The sequence below is a fragment of the Phoenix dactylifera genome, chromosome 7 (assembly GCF_051530095.1).
Source record: "Phoenix dactylifera cultivar Ajwa chromosome 7, Ajwa_hap1_PhDact_Kaust_v1.1, whole genome shotgun sequence".
NCBI lineage: Eukaryota > Viridiplantae > Streptophyta > Magnoliopsida > Arecales > Arecaceae > Phoenix > Phoenix dactylifera.
The window spans coordinates 11336324-11355543 of NC_143196.1; the positions used below are offsets into that span (position 1 = coordinate 11336324).

A 19220-nucleotide genomic window follows, 5' to 3' on the forward strand; every position below is an offset into this window, starting at 1 on the left:
CTCTTAACCAAGGAGTATATAGACACTGATATGTCACACATGTAAAGTGTACGAATACATTTTACTGAACGTGACCAATTTCGGAACGTTCTACTGTCAAGAGATGTTCTGAGTGGATATGGGTATAAGTCTCCCTCAGACCTGAGATCACCACAGTGATTAGCAAGCAACTCACTGTACTTTGGTACCGAACTAGCAGAATTTCTAATTCTGGGTCGGAAGGTTACTGGGTACAGTCAAGTACTTGCAAAATCGGTGCGTGAGTCAAGATGGAATTGATCCCTCTTGAAAATAGGAGATAATGCTTTGTGTTCAATTTAACAAAACCTTGGCCAGGGTAATCCTTGTGATGAGTCACAGGATTTCTAAAGTTGATCACATAGTGGATGCACTGATTAGAGAGTTGACAGAACTCTGAGTCATCCTAGCATTAGGAGTCAAAGGGATGAATTATACAGTAACCATAGTCCAGAATTTTAGAATATTTGCTTCACATATATTCGGCATATCCGGACGTTGGGTACCATTGCTAGATGGTCACATCGATTAGTGCAGGAAGTCGTTCCTGTACTACCAATTTAGGTTCGAACCTATGAGGTCACACGCATAGAAGTTTCCTGATTGATCAAGATGACTGATGGATAATTGAGAATCATTCAGAAATAATTTGGTCAATTCGATTGAAAAATTATCCTATAAAAAATTAAAGTAATTATTGGAGGATTAATTAGTAATTAGATTACTAATAAACTCAATTTGATTGAGTAAATGGACTAAGGATGAGCCAAATTGAATTGGATTCAATTTTGGGTTGAATCAGGGTTTTGACCTGATTGGGGTCGACTCGAAGTAAAGAGGGGTCTAGTCAAGATGGAGTCGACTCTCTCAGAGAATCTAGAGGACGGCCTTGTTAGATGAAGAGAAAAAGCCGGTTTTTGCATGCATGTAATTTTAAAAATTTTTAGAAAAATGCAGCGGAAAGATAGAATTAAACTCTTTAATTCCAAGCATGCAAGGGAGATCATATCTCAAAAATAAATTACAGGAACGTTTAAACTATTTATGTAAAAATAACTATAAGCATGATTAATCATAGAATTAGAAAATCAGCAATCCTTGTTAAATTCTAAACCTAACTAGGATAAAATAAATCTCATACCTTATGATGAAGAGGTTGGATTCGAAGATCTGAAAGTCGAGCCTCGTAGCCACACACGTGTCTGGCCACGAAGCTCCGGGTTGATCTGATCCCGCGGAAGTGCTAGCTTGCACGGAACCCTGCTGTGGCTGATTTTGTTCTTCCTAAAATCAATCAACCTTTGATTGATCTTATGAGATGAAGGAAGAAGATGAAGAAGGAGAAGAGGAGAAGTAATGAAGTGACCCTTTTCTGAATTTTTCAGAACTCTAAGTTCTTAAAAAAATCATAATCACTAAATCCTTGGCGTGGAGAGGAAGAGGAGAGAATTAATGCATAATGTCTCTCTTGCTACCCTTTTATAGATTGGGTTTAGGAGTATGGAACTATAACCCACCCTTGGATTAATGCCAAGTATCCAATCCTTATGCTCATAGATGCATGACATGTGTCCACTTAATCAATTGATTAATTTCCTAATCACATTAGGATTCCTAATCTCATTAGGAGAATTAATTGATTTGGGAGCATGCATCCTACGACGCCATGTGGACTTTAAAGTCCGCATAGTATGAACATGACTTAAGTCATATTCATCCTACGACGACATGTGGTCTTTAAAATCCGCACAAACCTTGGTTTAATCAAATTGACCCAATCATGAACCCAAATTAATTTAGGTCGAACCTAATTTGATTTGGCTCATTAAATCAGCCCAATTGCAATCCAATTGCAATTAATTCCACTTAATTCTTCATAATAATGACTCTTAATTGACTAGAGTCAATTCCAATCTAATTGGGTCAAGTTCGATCAATTAGGTTATGCCCAATCGGCTCGGGTCGAACCCGATCGAATTAAGTCAAACCCTAATTTAGCCCAAATTGAATCTAATTCAATTTGGCTTAATTAAAGTCTAATAATTTAATCAAATTGAATTTATTAGTAATCCAATTACTAATTAACCCTCTAATAATTCAATAATTATTTTAATGCAACTTTTGCTTAGGATAATTTGTCAATTAAATTGACCAAATTATCCCTGAATGATTCTTAATCATTAATCAGCCATTTGATCAACCTAGAAACTTCTATGCGTGTGACCCTATAGGTTCGAACCTATGCCGGTAGCACAAGAACAACTTCTTGCACTAATCGAAATGACCATCTAACAATTGTACCCAACATTCGGATAGGCCGAATGATTGCAAAGCAACATTCAAGAACCCTTGGACTATGGTTACCGTATAATTTATCCCTATGACGCCTAAATGCCAGGATGACTTCAGAGTTCTGTCAACTCTGTAATAAGTGCATCCATGATGTGATTCAACTTTAGAAATTCTGTGACTTCTCACAAGGATTACCCTGGCCAAGGTTTTGTTAAATTGAACACAAGGCATTATCTCCTGTTTCTAGGAGGGGTCAATTCCATCTTGACTCACAACTGACTATGCAAGTACTTGACTATACCCAATGACCTTCCGTCACTGAATTAGAAATTCAGGTAGTCCGGTACCAAACTACAGTGAGTTGCTTGCTAGTCACAGGTTGCGGTCTCAGGTCAGAGGGCCAAACTTATACCCATATCCACTCGAAACATCTCTTGACAGTAAAGCATTCCGGAATTGGTCACGTTCAGTGAAATGTACTTCTACACTTCACCTGTATGACATATCAGTGTCTCCACACTCCTTGGTTAAGAGGACAACCAATGTATATGTCACACAACGACCTAATCTCGATAATGTTGTCGTCCTAGTAACAACATATCATTTGATCGCGAACAGTTTTAAGGACTTGAAGATAAATTCTTCTTTATCATAAAACAAGTTCTATGGACTTCACCATATAAAAGTTTATTTGAAGATGTACAATGAAATGATGAACAATGCCAAATAACATTTTATTAATTTGTCAATTCATTTACAAAATTTAATCATCAGCGCACCGACGTTTGACTCTTAAGATACAATTCCTAACAACTCCCACTTAGCCTAAAGCCAATCGGCACAGTATCTAATACCCATCTTCGACTTGTGTTCGTTGAACACTTTAATGCCGAGGATTTTGGTAAATGGTTCAGCCAGATTTTCTTTTGTGTCAATCTTCTGAAGATCAATATCACCTCGTTCGACGATCTCTCGAACCAGGTGGTAGCGACGTAGAATATGCTTGGTCCGCTGATGTGCTTTGAGTTCTCTTACTTGAGCTATGGCTCCAGTGTTGTCACAAAATACAAGCACTGGATCATCAATGGAGGGTGTCACTCCAAGCCCAGTGATGAACTTCCGCAACCATCAGCTTTCTTGGCGGCATCAGATGCTGCGATGTATTCTGCTTTACATATAGAATATGCCACTGTATGTTGCTTGGAACTCTTCCAGCAGATGGCCCCACTCTTAAGAGTAAAGATATATCCCGACACGCTCTTGCTATCATCTTGATCTGACTGAAAACTTGAATCAGTATATCCTTCAAGTTTTAAGTCAGAATCACCGTAGACAAGCCACTGGTCTGTAGTATTTCTTAAAACTTAAGGATAGTTTTTACAACCTTCCAGTGGTTGCTACCTGGATCAGACTGATATCTGCTCACTACTCCTAGTGAGTATGCCATGTCTGGTCTAGTACATGTCATGGCATATATTATAGATCCCACTGCCAAAGCATATAAAATTCTATCCATACTCTCTCTTTCTTTAGGGGTTGTCGGACAATCCCTCTTAGAGAGGTTAATTCCATGGCCCATCGGAAGATAGCCTTTCTTGGAATTAATCATACTGAACCTCTTCAGTATAGTATCAATGTATGTGGATTGGGATAATTCAAGCAATCTTCTAGATCTATCTCTATAAATCTTCATCCCTAGGATGTAAGATGCTTCTCTCAAATCCTTCATGGCAAATTGAGACGATAGCCAAACCTTTATTCCTTGTAATGCAGGAATGTCATTTTCGATTAGAAGAATGTCATCCACATACAAAACAAGAAATATAATAACTGAACCATTTGCCTATTTATAAATGCAAGGTTCCTCTTCATTCTTAATGAAGCCATATGATTTGATCATCTTATCAAATCGTATGTTCCAACTCCGTGAAGCTTGCTTTAATCCATAAATGGATTTTTGAAGCTTGCACACCTTAGACTCATCTGTAGATATAAAACCTTTAGGTTGCATCATATACACCTCCTCTTCTAAATCTCAATTTAGAAAAGCGGTCTTTACATCCATTTGCCAGATTTCATAATCTAAGTGTGCTGCTATCGCAAGCATAATCCGAATGGATTTGAGCATTGCCACAGGAGAAAACGTCTCGTCATAGTCAATACCATAATGCTGACGATATCCTTTGGCAACCAAACGGGCTTTATAGGTTTCTACTGTTGGGAACCCGCCCATGCCGCTGATATTTCAAAAAATTTTCAGATGGCAGCGGAATCGGCATGCACGGGTTCGACGTTCATCACATGAACGTTGTTTCGAGACCTTTCGTAATTAGGTAAGAATTAAAACTTTTAAAACTAATAGGAAGATCAAATCTTCACCTTGCGCGGGTAGATGATCACCGCGAATCTGAATTCGTGGTTTTAGGAAGAGGGTTCGCTTGAAGCCGTTCAAACGTCCGGCCTCTACGGGTATCCACACGAAGTAGAGATCCGATCAACGTTTCCTTGTCTCCCCGGGGTGCTAGCTCCCTTGCAGAGACTTCCTTTGATGACTGATCTCCTCTCTTTCTTTCAACTCTTGAAAGTGCTTGAGAGGAGGAAGAAGAAGGAGGGATGATGAAGAAGAACAAGAACCCTTTGCAGCCTTCTCTTCCTTGCTTGCGTTGGAGCCCAAACAAGAGAAGAAGGATGAGCCGGCAATCCCTTTCTCTCTTCTTGCTGATGGCGGCTGAAAACCCAAGGGGAGGATGAAGGGCGTACGGCACAAGGGAGAGGAAATCCCAATTTCCCTAGGTGCTGCCCCTTGAGCCCCTTTAAATAGATTGTGGAGCTCCTAACTTTTAGGAGCTCCATACTATTTTCCAAGAGGGGCGCCGGCCCCTCTTACCTTGCCGCACCAAAAAAAGAGAAGAAGGAGGGGGCGTACGGCCCTCCTCTTGGTTTGCCCTAATCCTCATCTAATGAGGATTGGGAGGCCCTAATCCGGTTTAGTCCTAATTTGATTAGGCTTAGCCAAATTTGGTTCAATGCATACTAGTCCTAATCCAATTAGGACTTGAATGAACCATGACTCAATTGAACTCTTCAATCCTAATCCAATTAGGAGTCATGTTGATTCATTAGATTATTAATTAATTTAGACTTAAGGAATCCTAATCCAATTAGGATTTATTTAATTTTAGTCCTAATCCAATTAGGACTGTATTTGAATCCGAAGTCCTAATCCAATTAGGATTTCTAGGAATCCTACTCCAAGTAGGAATCCAATTTTAATTCAAAACTCCTAATCTCATTAGGATTGAGGAATCCTATTCCAAGTAGGAATCCCAGTCCTAATCCAATTAGAACTCTAGGTATCCTACCCGAAGTAGGATTCTTGTTTCAAGTCCAATTAATTAATTCCTTTTTCCTTCTTCAACCTTTTATCAATCAAATTGATTTCTTGTGATTCCTAATCACGATTTCAACCATCGGATCGGTCAATACTTCTAGTGTGTGTGACCCCATAGGTTCTATTCTGACTGGTAGTGAGATATATTGTGATCTCTATCACTATATCATTGAAAACTCCTTTCAATGGGTTGGAACGATTCCAACTCAACTCATTAGGGTTTATCGATCATCAAGATAATCCCTATGAGTCCCACCATCCACCAGTGACACCTAGCAGCATGTAGTGGCTACCCAGCAGAATGGAATGATGAACCTCTAGGTGCAGTTAACGTGTGATACAGTCCTACTATCGTGGATCCCTACAGGACGGAGGTCATGGACAACTCGTCAAACCCCATCGTCTGTCATATGTCAAGATTTATTCGACTTGAGTTCGATAATGGAAAACTCCTTTTCCACTTACTGCCCTGGCCAAGGTCTTAGAACTCAGTCTAACAAATCACATAGGATCACTCCTCTTCTATCAAGGTCGATAGATTCCTTATAGGTGCATACCCTACTCCTACAGTGAACCTACTGCAGCCAATCTACACTGCATGGACCCATATGGCTAGAGACCATGTATGTATGCAGTCAAACTACAATAACCTCACTGTGAGTAGCCGAAGCACCGCAGGTCAAAGGACCAGTCACACTACTGCAACATCAAGCAAGTCACTGACGAGTGGATAGACATCCAAGTGACTTCTTGTCTTGGTCACGCTCAGTACCCTTCTTCTCTAACAAGCACCTGCACTATCACTTCAGTGTCCCTACACTGTGGACTCAAGTCTCGTCCATCCAGAAGGAAAGTGATCTGTGCACTGATCGGATCGATCACCGTCCTCGTGATGATTCATTGATCAGGAGCATTTAGAAATTAATCACCAATGATACATGGCTCAAATTCTCAACTCTTGAGAATATGTATCATCATCTTATTAATTCCTTGGACGATTCATAGACACATAAACAATATGAATGAAAAGATGCCTTTTATTTATTCAATAATAAATAGTCAAGTACAAAATTATGTCCCTAGAATCAACAATGTGTCAGCCAAATTGGCTTCTAGGGCATACATCTAACAATCTCCCACTTGCACTAAAGCCAATTGGTCATATATCTTAGGCCCATCTTCTCAAGGTGGGCTTCAGTCTTTTGCTGACTCAGCTGCTTAGTGAAAGGGTCTGCCACGTTATCCGCGGAGTCTACTCTCTGCACCTCTACATATTTCTTCTCCACATAGTCGCGTATGAGGTGAAAGCGCCGCTCTATATGCTTAGACTTCTGATGAGACCTTGGCTCCTTAGCAAGGGCTATGGCGCCATTGTTATCGCAGTAGAGTGTTATGGCATCTGATGTCATCACATCCAGCTCTGCAATGAATTTCTTGAACCAGAAGCCTTCCTTAGCAGCTTCAGAGGCGGCGATGTATTCGGCTTCCATAGTCGAATCAGCAATGATCGGTTGTTTAGAACTCTTCCAATTCACCGTACCACCATTGCACAAGAACACGTATCCAGATGTTGACTTCCTGTCATCGACATCAGTCATGAAGTCTGAATCTGTGTACCCTTCTACCTTTAACTCTGATGATCCTCCAAAAACCAAGAATAAATCTTTAGTTCTTCTCAAGTACTTAAGAATATTCTTCACAGCTGTCCAGTGTTCTTCACCTGGATTCGACTGATATCTGCTTGTGACACTCACAGCAAGAGCTATATCAGGTCGTGTACATAGCATGGCATACATGAGGCTTCCTATTGCCGATGCATAAGGAATCTTGCTCATGCGTTGAATCTCCTCAGATGTGTTGGGGCACATCTTCTTGGAGAGATGAATTCCATGCCTTAGGGGTAAGAGACCCCTCTTGGAGTTTTCCATGCTGAACCTCTTCAGCACCTCCTCTATGTACATCTTCTGTGAAAGGCCAAGCATCCTTTTAGATCTATCTCTATAGACCTTTATTCCCAAAATATAGGATGCTTCCCCAAGGTCTTTCATGGAGAATTCTTTTGACAACCAGACCTTGACCGAGGTTAGCATGGGAATATCATTCCCAATCAGGAGAATGTCATCTACGTACAGTACGAGAAAAATGACAGCACTCCCACTAACCTTTTTATAAACACATGGTTCCTCTTCGTTTTTGATGAAATCAAACGTTTTGATTGCATCATCGAAACGAGTGTTCCAACTCCGAGAGGCTTGCTTTAGTCCATAGATGGACCTTTGCAGCTTGCAGACCTTGTGATCTCCATCACTGGAAGTGAAACCCAAAGGCTGTTCCATATAGATATCTTCATCAAGATATCCATTCAGGAAAGCAGTTTTCACATCCATCTGCCAGATTTCATAGTCATGAAATGCTGCAATGGCAAGCAATGTCCGGATGGATTTTAGCATGGCTACAGGTGAAAAGGTCTCCTGATAGTCAATACCTTCGCGCTGACTATACCCTTTCGCCACAAGCCTTGCCTTATAGGTCTCTACCTCTCCATCCGAACCTATCTTCCTTTTGTAGATCCATTTGCATCCAATAGGTACAATACCTTCTGGTGGATCTACTAAGGTCCAGACTTGGTTGGAATGCATGGAGTCTATCTCTGACTTCATAGCTTTCAGCCATTTCTCGGAATCGATATCAGATATCACCTCGTTGTAGGTTTTGGGATCCTGTATGTGATCCCTATCTCCCACTAGGAACATTTCCTCGGTATCCTCTTCTAGTATACCTAAGTATCTATCGGGAGGATGGGAGACCCTACTAGATCTACGAGGTGGTTGAGGGACATTGTGTACTGGCTCCTTATGAATAGGTTCTATAGGATCTATGACTCATTGCTTTTCAGAGACTTTCTCTTCAAGCTCAATTTTCCTCCCACTGCCTCTATCAAGGATAAACTGATTTTCCAAGAAGATGGCATGACGGCTCACAAACACATTGTGATCCTCTGAGACGTAAAAATTGTATCCTAATGACTCTTTAGGATATCCTATAAAATGAGCACTTATGGTCCTAGCCTCTAACTTGTCCGCCTGTAGTCGCTTGACGTGGGCCGGACACCCCCAAATCTTGAGATGACCCAGACTTGGTTTCTTACCATGCCATATCTCATACGGTGTGGTAGGAACGGATTTAGAGGGAACTCTATTCAATAAATAAATCGCTGTGAGTAAGGCATCTCCCCAAAGAAACATAGGTAAATCAGTGAAGCTCATCATGGACCTGACCATATCCAATAGGGTCCGATTCCTCCTCTCTGACACCCCGTTGAGTTGAGGTGTACCCGGAGGTGTCCATTGTGAGACTATGCCGTTTTCTTTGAGATAGTCCCGGAATTCCCCACTAAGGTATTCTCCTCCTCGATCTGATCGAAGGGCCTTAAGAGGTTTTCCAGTTTGTTTTTCTACTTCATTCTTGAACTCTTTGAACTTTTCAAAGGATTCAGACTTGTGTCTCATAAGATACACATACCCATACCGTGAATAATCATCGGTAAAGGTAATGAAGTATGAATAACGTCCCCTGGCTAGCACATCGAATGGGCCACATACATCTGTATGTACTAGGGTAAGTATTTCGGTGGTCCTCTCCCCATGTCCTACAAAGGGCAGTCTAGCCATCTTTCCTTTAAGACAGGACTCGCAAACTGGATATGACTCGGAAGTCGATGAGCCTAAAAGCCCATCTTTATCCATTTTGTTCATTCTGTCCTCTCCAATATGGCCAAGCCTAAGGTGCCACAAATACCTTTGGTTTATCTCATCTCTGGATCTTTTGGATCCTTTGGCACTCACATCTTGCTCGGTAACATTCACAGATACATCCATATGTAAATGATAGAGACTGTCAATCATGAAACCACGTGCGACTATTTTATTTCTTAAATAAATAGAACAGCAGTCTTTGTCAAATGTAAAAACATGACCTTCCTGTGCTAGACATGAAACAGAAATCAAATTTCTGCTAGCAACAGGTACATAATAACAGTCTCTAAGTATTAAACTAAATCCAGACGGTAGTCGCAGATGGTAGGTGCCCACAGTCACAGCAGCAACTTTTGCCCCGTTGCCAACCCGAAGGGTTACCGCACCTTCCGCCAGCCTTCTACTTTCCTTTAGACCCTGCATGGTAGTGCACAAATGAGCACTAGAACCAGAATCTATAACCCAACTAGAAGTAGAAGAAACCGTTAGATTAGTTTCAATAATGAGCAAGTCTATACCTTCTGAAGGTGTGTCACCTTTCTTGTTCTTCAGGCTCTCGAGGTATGAAGGACAGTTTCTCTTCCAGTGGCCTTCGACATTGCAGTGGAAACATTTTCCTTTGTCGTTAGCCTTTTTCTTTTGAACTTCCTTCTTTGGCTTCTTGTCTTTCTTCTGCTTCTTTGCAGGCTTCTTTTTCTTCCAAGTAGACTTTCTCTTGGAACCAGAAGTCAACTCAGCAGCGAGGACATTGCCCCTTGAACCTTTCAAGGCTCCCTCAGCAGTTACCAACATGTTGATTAGTTCAGTCTTAGTGCATTCAATCTTATTCATGTGGTAGTTTACTATAAACTGACCAAATGAATCAGGAAGTGACTGTAGGATCAAATCCACTTGCAATTCCTTGTGCATGTCCATACCGAGCTTCTCAAGCTCCTCTAGGTCCTTGATCATGGTCAGACCGTGATCATGGACAGACTGCCCCTCGCGCATCTTCGCTTTGAAAAGCCTCTTGGACACTTCAAAACGAGCTGTGCGACTTTGCTCACCATACAACTCTTGCAGGTGTGCCAGTATGTCCCTAGCAGTCTTTATATTTTCATGCTGGCATTGGAGTTCATTAGACATAGATGCCATCATATAGCATTTTACTCTAATGTCATCGTCCAACCACTTTTTATGCATCTCACGCTGAACATCAGTGGGACGTGCTGGTAATGTGGGGATATCTGAATCGAGTATATAACCTATCTTCTCACAGTCCAAAACTATTTTGAGATTTCTAAGCCAGTCCTTGTAATTGGTTCCGGTCAGTCGGTTGGTCTCAAGAATACGGGTCAAAGGGTTTGAAGCCGACATTGTATCTGCAGAGAGTAAAGATTCTAGTTAGACTTTTGTACTTGATCCTAATCTGTCCTAAGGTCTTTTAGAACAAATGTGACTCCCACTATTTTCTCGAATTCCTCACACTCCCCTGGTAGGAAAACGGAAATCCCACACGACTAGGGTTTCTAGTGGGTACTGCGGTCCCACCAATTTACATGCCACCTCACCTAACAGTTATTGGTGACACATAGATGGATGAGTGTACAACTCTTGTACAATGCTTCTCAAGCATGTTGCAGTGCAACTTGGTCTCTAAGCCATGAAGACCTCACCTAACAGTTATTGGTCTCATTTCTTAGTTAAGTCAGACCCACTGTATAACCGTAGGAATAAAGTCGTCATTGGGTCCTCACCTAACAGTTATTGGTGCCCAACCCCACCTTTACCCTACAACATCTCATGTCTATAGAGAGGTCCAGCCCCCCAATGCAACTTGACCACTGTATCCAGCCGAGACAAGTCAACATTAGAAAGGCCTTAGCAGCTCTACTACAGTGGAAGACCTATTGACTTAATATTGGTTAATCAGGTCTTAGTGTTTGCAACTTGAGCCTTTCATAAGAGGTAATCGAACAATTGGCCAGGTAAGCAGGTGGGAGGCTCCCCTTACTCAGAGAGTAAGGTCCTAATTAAGTAACCACCTTTCATGCTTTCCTAGACACCAATTAGATCAATTAATCTAATATGACTTGCTCATGTCGGTTCACTCTCGACTTGATTGAGGAGGTTTTGATTTAGGTCTCAATTGGGTTTGCTACATCACATGTAGACCTATCTACCCGACTCTCATTCACATCACATACAAACGGCGCATTGCAGGCAGTTATAATCGCGGCAATAATTAAAGCTAAACTTTAACTAGGTGATGATCATGGATTCTAATTAGGTCGTATTACAAGCACATGCACATCAATTGATCAAGTGGTCTTCAACTCTTGAATTGGTTCCAAGCCTCCTTGATTCGATCCTTGATCAACCCTTGATCCCATCGCCATCAACCGCTTGGATCACCTTTCATCTCATGCCTTTGCTTCAACTTGATCGTTGATGTACATCACATCACAGAAATACAACCAGATGTAAAATAAAAATAAAAATAATTTACATCTCCTTTTAGGAGGCACGCAGGCCTCTCAAAACATCAAATAAGATGCATGCAAGCATCTGAAAAATTACATGACATCGCAGATCACATCGCAGGTCATTACATTTGATACCAAAAGGGGTTGAATCCTATGATCATCACCGTATGCTACAATTATAATTTTCAGATCTGAAACTTAACTGATTATATCATGACATAGGTCGCTGATCATGCTAATCATGATTCTAAACTTTGTAATCCCATTAACAATGCAATTAGAATCATCTTTTTATCACATAAAAATCAGCATGTAAAAATCAGCACCCCTGAAAAATCTGCATGCAGAATTTTTCAGCATGCATGATCATTTAATTTTCAGATCTAATATGCCTTTAGATATTTAATTCTTACCTTAATCTACGAAGCCTAGGCTCTGATACCACTGTTGGGAACCCGCCCATGCCGCTGATATTTCAAAAATTTTTCAGATGGCAGCGGAATCGGCATGCACGGGTTCGACGTTCATCACATGAACGTTGTTTCGAGACCTTTCGTAATTAGGTAAGAATTAAAACTTTTAAAACTAATAGGAAGATCAAATCTTCACCTTGCACGGGTAGATGATCACCGCGAATCTGAATTCGTGGTTTTAGGAAGAGGGTTCGCTTGAAGCCGTTCAAACGTCCGGCCTCTACGGGTATCCACACGAAGTAGAGATCCGATCAACGTTTCCTTGTCTCCCCGGGGTGCTAGCTCCCTTGCAGAGACTTCCTTTGATGACTGATCTCCTCTCTTTCTTTCAACTCTTGAAAGTGCTTGAGAGGAGGAAGAAGAAGGAGGGATGATGAAGAAGAACAAGAACCCTTTGCAGCCTTCTCTTCCTTGCTTGCGTTGGAGCCCAAACAAGAGAAGAAGGATGAGCCGGCAATCCCTTTCTCTCTTCTTGCTGATGGCGGCTGAAAACCCAAGGGGAGGATGAAGGGCGTACGGCACAAGGGAGAGGAAATCCCAATTTCCCTAGGTGCTGCCCCTTGAGCCCCTTTAAATAGATTGTGGAGCTCCTAACTTTTAGGAGCTCCATACTATTTTCCAAGAGGGGCGCCGGCCCCTCTTACCTTGCCGCACCAAAAAAAGAGAAGAAGGAGGGGGCGTACGGCCCTCCTCTTGGTTTGCCCTAATCCTCATCTAATGAGGATTGGGAGGCCCTAATCCGGTTTAGTCCTAATTTGATTAGGCTTAGCCAAATTTGGTTCAATGCATACTAGTCCTAATCCAATTAGGACTTGAATGAACCATGACTCAATTGAACTCTTCAATCCTAATCCAATTAGGAGTCATGTTGATTCATTAGATTATTAATTAATTTAGACTTAAGGAATCCTAATCCAATTAGGATTTATTTAATTTTAGTCCTAATCCAATTAGGACTGTATTTGAATCCGAAGTCCTAATCCAATTAGGATTTCTAGGAATCCTACTCCAAGTAGGAATCCAATTTTAATTCAAAACTCCTAATCTCATTAGGATTGAGGAATCCTATTCCAAGTAGGAATCCCAGTCCTAATCCAATTAGAACTCTAGGTATCCTACCCGAAGTAGGATTCTTGTTTCAAGTCCAATTAATTAATTCCTTTTTCCTTCTTCAACCTTTTATCAATCAAATTGATTTCTTGTGATTCCTAATCACGATTTCAACCATCGGATCGGTCAATACTTCTAGTGTGTGTGACCCCATAGGTTCTATTCTGACTGGTAGTGAGATATATTGTGATCTCTATCACTATATCATTGAAAACTCCTTTCAATGGGTTGGAACGATTCCAACTCAACTCATTAGGGTTTATCGATCATCAAGATAATCCCTATGAGTCCCACCATCCACCAGTGACACCTAGCAGCATGTAGTGGCTACCCAGCAGAATGGAATGATGAACCTCTAGGTGCAGTTAACGTGTGATACAGTCCTACTATCGTGGATCCCTACAGGACGGAGGTCATGGACAACTCGTCAAACCCCATCGTCTGTCATATGTCAAGATTTATTCGACTTGAGTTCGATAATGGAAAACTCCTTTTCCACTTACTGCCCTGGCCAAGGTCTTAGAACTCAGTCTAACAAATCACATAGGATCACTCCTCTTCTATCAAGGTCGATAGATTCCTTATAGGTGCATACCCTACTCCTACAGTGAACCTACTGCAGCCAATCTACACTGCATGGACCCATATGGCTAGAGACCATGTATGTATGCAGTCAAACTACAATAACCTCACTGTGAGTAGCCGAAGCACCGCAGGTCAAAGGACCAGTCACACTACTGCAACATCAAGCAAGTCACTGACGAGTGGATAGACATCCAAGTGACTTCTTGTCTTGGTCACGCTCAGTACCCTTCTTCTCTAACAAGCACCTGCACTATCACTTCAGTGTCCCTACACTGTGGACTCAAGTCTCGTCCATCCAGAAGGAAAGTGATCTGTGCACTGATCGGATCGATCACCGTCCTCGTGATGATTCATTGATCAGGAGCATTTAGAAATTAATCACCAATGATACATGGCTCAAATTCTCAACTCTTGAGAATATGTATCATCATCTTATTAATTCCTTGGACGATTCATAGACACATAAACAATATGAATGAAAAGATGCCTTTTATTTATTCAATAATAAATAGTCAAGTACAAAATTATGTCCCTAGAATCAACAATGTGTCAGCCAAATTGGCTTCTAGGGCATACATCTAACATCTACCTTTCCGTCTGCGCCCCGTTTCCTTTTGAAAATCCATTTATACCCAATGGGTTTAAACCCTTCGGATGGGTCAACTAATGTCCATACATCATTGACCTTCATGGATTCCATTTCGAATTGCATGGCTCCAAACCATGCATCAAAGTCATACCTCTACATTGTATCCATGTAGGTGATCGGATCCTCATCATTTTCATCAAGTTCGATAGGATCCCCATCCCAGACCAAGAAGCCATAGTATCCGTCCGGCTGACGTGGTACTCTACCTGATCGCCTTAATGGTGCATTTAAGATGGGTTCTGGATTTGATCTAATCAAATCCGACTCAATTGGTTCAGTGGATGGTGTCGGATCTTCTACATGTTAAACTTCCCTAAGTTCAATATTAGAGCTATTAGTTCCTTCACTAAGGAATTCTTTCTCTAAGAAAACAGCTCTATTGCTTACGAACAACTTTTGTTCTTCAGCAAGGTAGAAATCATATCCTTTAGTTTCTTTAGGATAATCGACAAAGAAACATTTGTCAGACTTGGGTTCAAATTTGTCTGTCTTCAAACGTTTGACGTACGCCGGATGATGAGAGCACAAAAGTGCGATCTAAGTACCAATTAACTTAGCCTAATGCTAGAAAAATAATGATAAATAATAGTTGTTAACATTTACATGATTAAATATTTTATCCTTAGCACTTATTATAATTTTTATTATTATATAAATTTATCTCTTTCCAGCTGCAGAACAGAGCCCAGATTCAGCCGTTCGTAAGCACCTCAGCATCCTTGCCGCGTCCGTGAGCCACATCAGCCCTCTCAAGACCCGTCCGCGTCTCAGGATCCATGATCGAGTCATGCCGCGATCAGCCTTTCTCCCAGCTCTTGGAACCTGCGATCAGGTGTTTCTCTCGTGCGCCCCATCCTTCGATCCAGTCATCGGAGTCCCAGTTCACAGCAGTCTCCCGAGCATTTCATCCATCCACGCGTCCCAGTTCACAGCGCGTCCAAGCCTTAATCTCGTCCGTGTTTCCAGCCTTTTCCCAGCATCCCAGATTCCGCCTCATCCGCAAAGCTCCCAGCGTCCGCATGCAGCTCATCAACTCGTGATCAGTCCAAGCTTCCTTCAGCATCTTCCTCGCAGTCCACGCGTCCATCCGAATCTCCCGCATCCAGCTTCTCCCAAGTTCCAGCCACATCAGCTCCCAGCCGTCCGCACTTCATCCTCCGTCCGTTCGCGATCAGATTTCCATTCCAGCATCCTCGCAGGATCCTGCGTCCGGGTATCTCGCGGCCAGCCAGCATCTGCATCCCGGATGACCGCCTCATCCCGCGATCAACGCCCCAAAAATCCATCTGGTCCACTCATCTTCATCTCGTGCGAGAAGGGAAGGGAGGGAGCTGGATATATCTGGCTCGGCTGGCAAAGGGGGGGATCTCTCCCATTCAAAAAAATAGAGAAGAAGAAGAAACAGAGGCCTTAGCCGGCTATTGGAAGAAAAAAAAAAGAAGGAAGAAACAGGGGATGCCCTGTTCTTCCGAAAAGAAAAGAAAAAGAGAGGGAAAGGCTTATATTTTATTGGAGGGCTGATATCTTATGAAGGGTGATGGAGGAACCTTTGATGTTCTATTTTCTTTCAAGTAAATTCTGAACGATTGATCTCTTTGATTCACATCTGTTAATATGTTTTTTTGATTCTTGCATGCTTACCTATGCGATAGATCTTTTATGGTTTATATTTCTTGATTCATGGATTGTTTCGATGTTTGATTTGTCGTAGACGTAATCGGCATGATGAATACTTAGATCTTGAATTTATGTTTTTAAACTATATACTCCATGATTAGAACTAATCTATCTGATTGATCCTTAATCAAGAATCGCAGAATTTAATTGTTGAAAATAATATCATCGAAGAGGATTCCAGATCCCTACACCATCTTAATCTATCCAAATTTCGATTCTCCATTTACTGATTTATTTTCTATTTGCAAAACATCATCTTTATCCACAAATTTATTGAATAAATTAATCTAAAATTATATTAAATAATTTTATATATATTTCGTTTCTTGAGGATTCGACCTCGGACTTCCGAGAATTTACTACTTATGCGATTCTCCTGCACTTGGGAGATTAGTTTCGCGAAAGCATTTTTGCGAGCACGTCAAGTTTTTGGCACCGTTGCCGGGGAACGGCTGATTTATTAGTATAATTTTAGATTTAATTAGTACTTTAGTAGTTAGTCTTTTTCTTTCGAAAACAAAAAAAAAAAAAAAAAATTTACTGTTGTTTTTTTATTCCCTGCACAGTCTGCATCAAACTCTGATATCAAAGTAATTAACCGTCTGATTGAACTCAAATTTGGTCGTCAGGTGCAGGACCTGTGTTTCTTTCATCGGAACGGTCGGATTGACATTCTGAAACTTTTAAGACCATTAGATTAATACGAAACCTTGCTGCTTTCTGTTTTTAATTTTCTGCATTTAATTTTTTTAGAATCAGAATTTTATTGTTATCATATCTTATTAACCCTTGTTGCTAATTGAAAATTTTAGAAAAAAACTTTAAGAAAAGATCAAGGGTGATTATTCAAAAAAAAAAGAGGAAAAACCTAAAATTTCAAATTTCAAATTTCAGAATTCAAATTTCAAACTTCAACTCATAAAATTTAAAAAAAATAAATAATTTGCCTGATCACCTATTCAATGAAATTTAATGTCATGTCATAAAACATTAAAAAAAAAAATCTCTTGATTGTTGCATATAGTATAAGGCATCAGCATAAAATATTCTAAGGGCTGAACCCATTTAAAAAGATAAGGTCGGGATTTCATCACTCGTCCTTAGCCCAAAAATCATCCCATTGCATAAATATCCTAAGCTTAACTAAAATCAACTAGACATTAGCTCCTAAGGACATTCGAGCTCAATAGGACGAAGACCACCAAAAGTTACACCAATTTCGCTCTGTGGCTTAGTTGATGTCTAGGCAAGCTTTGTCCCTATAAGGGAGACAGTTCATCTATTCGAGGCAAGTGGGTTTTAAGTGGGACCTTTGCGAACGCATCGTGACCCCTCCACTTACCTGAGAGTTTACCTGGTCAACTCGGTTCATTAGACCGGATTGGAGGCTTAGGTGCCCTCTTCAAACCAGTTAGGAGCTGTCTAGAAATTTAAGAAAAACATTAGAAATTGACGTGTAATGTTTTGTTGCATGTTTGATTGTGAATAGATTTTTGTTTTAGGGTGTCGTTTTAGGGTATCTTTAGTTGCTACTTATATTTATATTTATTTTTAAAAAAAAAACATAAAAAAATTTAATTAAACTTTGTATGCTAGGTTAGAATAGGGACAACACTGGGCGTTTGAATCGAAAAACTTTTGACAATTCCTTAGATCATATTATTAAAACTCTTTCGCAAAATCTCAGATCTAGTGAGATGGCTGATGATGATGTAGAAGTCACCATGGTGATGAAGGTAGACCCCCAGTTATGACATTTCGACAATACTTACACCCCACTAGGACTAGTCAACCTTCATGCATGATTATTCCTGAAAACGTAGGACACTTTGAAATCAAACCAGGAGTAATTCAATTGCTGCCAAAGTATCATGGAATGGAATCCGAGAACCCTTATCTTCACCTTAAGGATTTTGAGGAAATTAGCATCACATTTAGAGTGCCAAATGTATCGAAAGATGTCCTTAAATTGACCTTGTTTCCTTTTTTCTTAAAGGATAAAGCCAAAACATGGTTGAACTCCTTGAGACCTAGATCGCTAGGAACATGGCATGATATGCAAAGAGAATTCTTGAAAAAATTCTTTTCCGCACAAAGGACTAACTTTTTGAAAAGGCACATTAGTAATTTCCAACAAAAAGATCATGAAACATTTTATGAATGCTGGGAGAGATTTAAAGATTTGCTTCTCTCTTGTCCTCATCATGGGTTTGAAACATGGAGAACCATTAGTTTCTTTTACGAAGGGTTGTCTCCACAGTTAAAACAATTTATAGAGACTATGTGCAATGGTCTATTTTTGGAAAAGCAACCCGATGAGGCATGGAACTATTTAGACTCTCTCGCAGAGACTGCACAATTATGGGATACAGGGGATAGAGTAAATAAACCTTTGCCTAAGCCTACTAGCATTGGACACGGGAGCCTTTACAACCTTAGTACTCAGGATGATATTCAGGCTAAAATGGCAGCCCTTACTAGGAAGGTAGAGGAAATTGAACTTAGAAGGATTGAACCCGTCAAGACCGTAGAACATAACAGCGAGTGTTGTAGGATTTGCGAGATGCCTGGCCATCTCACCACTGTTTGCCCCATAATACCCGCATTCAAGGAAGTCTTGCATGATCAGGCCAATGTTATGAATTCCTATCAAAAATCTTTTAATAATCCTTTTTTGGGTACTTACAACCCTGGATGGAAGAACCATCCAAATTTCAGGTGGAGGAATGACCAACCTCAACAAGTATATAACCGCAATCCTCCACCTCCGCAACCTCATTATGCACACGCACCCCCTCAAAAACC

At 40.7% G+C, this 19220-nt stretch overlaps 1 pseudogene; it reads right to left on the reverse strand.

Annotated features, from left to right (window-relative positions):
- Window positions 1-18528: 18528 nt before the first annotated feature.
- LOC120109134 (small nucleolar RNA R71) lies at window positions 18529-18626 on the reverse strand (annotated as a pseudogene).
- Between the last annotated feature and the right edge of the window lie 594 nt (window positions 18627-19220).